Raw genomic sequence first — 4,406 nt, 5'->3', positions numbered from 1 at the left:
GAACTCTGCATGGAGGGATAATGATGAGTCCAGAATTATTGAGGCTCTTTCAGGACTCCTAATATCCCTATTCCAAAATATGGAGGACCCTGCATCTTCACATATAAAGGAAGCTCAGATGCAAATTTCAGCTGCACCACTGCCTGCTGCCCACTGCCTCCGGCTTACTGTCCTGGGGAGACCTGTGACCTTGGGCAGACAGCTTCAGCTTCTCCAACTGTAAACTGGGAGTTATACCACCCACGTCATGGGGTTGACAGAGAGTTACATGAAACAAGGTACATAAAATGCTTAGGCCTGTTTCTGGCTTTCTCTCAAAATCCATAATAATACCTACTGTGCAGGGCCTGTGCATAGGAGGTCAGGCCCTGAGGGCAGGACTTTGTGCTGCTCTCCCAGTATCCTCCTCGGTGTGCAAAAGCAAGGGTTACATGATAGTATCACTTCGTTAAAAGAATGAGGGACAAAGTGGTACCCCATCTTTAGACCCCCAGTCTTTATATAGCCCTCTCTTTCAGGCTCTTGGGTTCCCTATCAAGCACTTTCTTGCATCTTAGTCTCCCTAGGTAATATTTACACTTTCACTTGATCAACCAAATGTACTTCTTTGTTTATTTTTATTGACTTTAGAGAGGAAACCTTGATGAGAGAGAGACGTCCATCCATTGCCTCCTGTATGGGTCCCAACCTGGGATCCAGCCCACTGCCCCTTAGTGCCCAGGAGGATGCTCCAACCAGCCTGGCTCAGCCATGTTAACTCAGGGTGAGAAGTTTGGACTTTTGGGTTGAAATTCTGTGTTAAGGACTTTTGTCCTGATGGGGACCTTCGGGTGCCTGCTGACCTGGAGGGGGCTGCTTGAGGAGTGGGGCCGACCTATGATAAATAGTGTTGATCACTGCTCTGGTTGTGTTTCAGGGCCACTGGTAGATTACCTGCAGCCAGAGTCTTCTCTCCTGTCCCCTCACCTTTCACTTCTCTTAATGTTATTCCCACGGCCACTTCTGAGCTTCCACGATGCTCACAACACAGGCCCCAGCCCTTCTCTCTGTGTCGTGCCAGCCTCCCTCTCATCCAGTGAAATTTTGCCCCAGTGGCAGTTCACCTTCGTGGACATGCCAAGAAACATTGGTGCTCCTGACCCACAGCACCCCGCCCGGCTGCCCAAGGACCCTCCGGTGCCAGATGAGGAAACCGAGGTCCAGATTTTAGAATAATGAGCCCAGCCTTGCCAGTGTGGCTGTCACGGAGCATCAGCTATGAACCAGGCAGTCATGGGGTGGTTGCGGTCTTGATCCCTAGTAGGTGGTGTGCAGGAGGCAGCTGCTTAGACTAGGATGCAATGCTTCTCTCTCATCATTAACATTTCTATCTCTTCCTCCCTCTTCCTTCATCTCTGAAATCAATTAAAAGTATTTTTAAAAAGTAAACATAAAATGAGTGAATGAATGAATAAAATGAAATAATGAGCCAAATCAAGCTGAATCAAACTCAGTTTTTCTTGTTGAATATATTCTTTGACCAGAGTGTTTGGTTCCCATTTGCCCTTGGTTGTCAGCAGCATTATGAATGGTTGGTGCGGCCACGTCACCATATCCTATATAATAATAAAGGGTAATATGCAAATTGACTGACGGGTGGAATGACTGGTTACTATTATGCGCACTGACCAATGCAGGAGCTGCCTCCTGGTGGTCAGTGTGCTCCAACAGGGGGAGCTCTGCTCAGCCAGAAGCCCTGAGCCGGGCTCAGGCGGGCCTAAGCCATCAGTCAGACATCCCCCAAGGGGTCCTGGACTGCCAGAGGGCACAGGCTGGGCTGAGGGACCCCTCCCCAGTGCACGAATTTTGTGCACCCAGCCTCTAGTATGTATGTATAGTTTTGTTATCAGAGAGGTGCATGGGTGGTCTTTCTCTGTTGCTCCTGGGAGTGGAGCTCTTGGGGTGCTGCTGGAATGAGCACTTCCACGGGAGGATGAGATGCGGCAGAAGCTTTACTTTCACCGAATTATATCCTCGGTTTCCAAGGTCCCGTTTCCCTCAGTCCCGCCTGGCAGCTGAGTGGCTGGGGCTGCAGCAGAGCTCGGAGCCCCGCCAGCGCCCAGAGCTTCTGTCCACCTTGGCACTGGGCGGCATGGTGGACATAGTTGAGCCCATCAGGCCCTTGCGTGGGCCCAAGAGCGCCCCTGCAGAGAAAGCCCCAAGGGTGCGAGAGCTGAGAGCCCCCAGCAGCCCGCTCATTCATGGGGGAGATTGACCGGCAGATCTTCCCGCCCTCCCAGTGGCCGCACCTGCTCTGGCCCGTGGCCTGTTCCCTGTCCCCTGTCCTGTCCCCTGCCCCCTGTCCTGTCCCCTGCCCCCTGTCCTGTTCCCTGTCCCCTGTCCTGTCCCCTGTTTGGCCTGTTCCCGGTCACTGGCTTACAAGTACCTTCCTTGTCACCCGACTATGGGTGGGCCGGGGACTGCATCTATGCTCCCCGCCGGTCCCTTCCCCAGTGCCTGTGGGGACCATCCTGCACCCTGCCCTGTCCCCTGGCCCATGGCCTGTCCCCTGTCCTCTGGCCCGTGGCCTGTTCCCTGTCCCCTGGCCCATGGCCTGTCCCCTGTCCTGTCCCCTGTCATCTGGCCCGTGGCCTGTTCCCGGTCACTGGCTTACAAGTACCTTCCTTGTCACCCGACTATGGGTGGGCCGGGGACTGCATCTATGCTCCCCGCCGGTCCCTTCCCCAGTGCCTGTGGGGACCATCCTGAGGGTCACCCTGCAGCCTCCTGGGAAGCTGCTCAGATGGCTGCCCTGCTGTCGGGGCCTCCCCCCACCTCCCCACCCATCTGTTACTCATAACTACATCAAATGACAGCAGTATCGGTTCCATCCCAGAAAAATCGTAAGGAAGAAAAACTATTATATTAATACATTTGACTGTAAGCTTCCTAATATGCTTCTTGAAATGGTTAGTTCAGTTACTGACTCACCAATACCAGCTCAAGTAGTGGGTTAATGCGGTTTCCTCAGAGAAAACCAGGATTTCGGGAGGAGCCAGTAAGCTATACCCGGACGGCACTGCGGAGCTGTGCACATTCAGGGTGAGGGCGGCGTGGGCACAGCGGCTACCCCTCCAGTTTGGCCCTGAGACACTGTAGTGATTTCAACCAGCCCAGCAGTTGTGCGCCTGCACGTTAAACGGGCTACACGCTATTGCATTCCAATCAGGGCTAGGAAACCACCGGCAGCCTTCCCAGACACGGATTCCCTTTTAATGTCATGTAATGTTTGCTATGTTTTCACAGGGAGCATAGGGCCTTTATGATAATGATGTCTTAAAAAGTTACAAAACAAACAAACCTGGAAAAGTTCCTTGGTCGGGAAAAGTGCTTAATTTCTGAAGGGACCTAAGCTCGCCTTGTCACTAGTGCCATCTAGTGGTCAAACTAAGTCACTGTTCCGCCGCTGAGCACAAAGCAAGGACCGGGAGGACCACGCCGGAGTCAGCAGGACGGTCAGAGCCCGTGGTGGGGCATGCCACAGGCACTTGCCAAAGCTGCACAGAGTTCACACTCGCTGAACTAGTAATTCATCGCTGAATTCATTCAGGCCTGGGTGGTGTGTACATACCAACACTGAATGCCAGTCAATGGAGGAAACATGAATTTTCAGTCATGTGGAGTTCTTAACTTCTTCAAAGTGTTTTCTACCGTTGTATTTGTTCATCACAATAGTAAGCGGCATAAGAAGATCAAATAGCGTTAGTTTCTTTTTCAGATGACAAAGGCAAGGCCGGGGGGTGTGAACAGCCCACGGTCAGCCAGATGAGCATTGTCCGGGCGAGACCTGGAACCCTGGACTGGAGTGACTGGCATTCCGTTCCTGCTGCAGCTGGGTGCGAGGGAATGCAAGCTTGATTTCACATTTAGCTATTTTATTAGAAACCATGACCTAGGGTTCTCTAAGGTTGCTCTACCATTTCTGTAGCTTGTGTTTTGTTTCCTAGCCTTTTTTATTATTTGCCTTACCATAACTCTGTTTGGAGAGCTGATTTTTAGCATCAGAGCTAAATTTATATATCATTTCTTTTTTTCTTATTAATCAAACACATTTTAACTTCTTCCAGTCTCCTAGTCGCCACCATGTGTACATGTTGAATAATTCTACCCCAGAGTAAGGAAACTTGATATTTTTAAATGAATGCTCATAACAAATATATGTATCTGTTTTTATATTTTAAACTACTGAAATTCGTGCATGGGGGTGTGTGTCCCTTAGCCCAGCCTGCACTCTCTCCAATCTGGGACCCCTAGAGAAATGTCTGACTGCTGGTGGGATCGGGCATTAACGGGCATTTGGACATCCCTCTCATAATCCAGGACTGCTGGCTCCCAACCACTTGCCTGCCTGCCAGCCTGATCACACC

The sequence above is a fragment of the Myotis davidii genome, unplaced genomic scaffold (genome assembly GCF_000327345.1).
Source record: "Myotis davidii unplaced genomic scaffold, ASM32734v1 scaffold2336, whole genome shotgun sequence".
Taxonomy (NCBI): Eukaryota; Metazoa; Chordata; class Mammalia; order Chiroptera; family Vespertilionidae; genus Myotis; species Myotis davidii.
Note: the sequence above shows the minus strand (reverse complement) of the source record.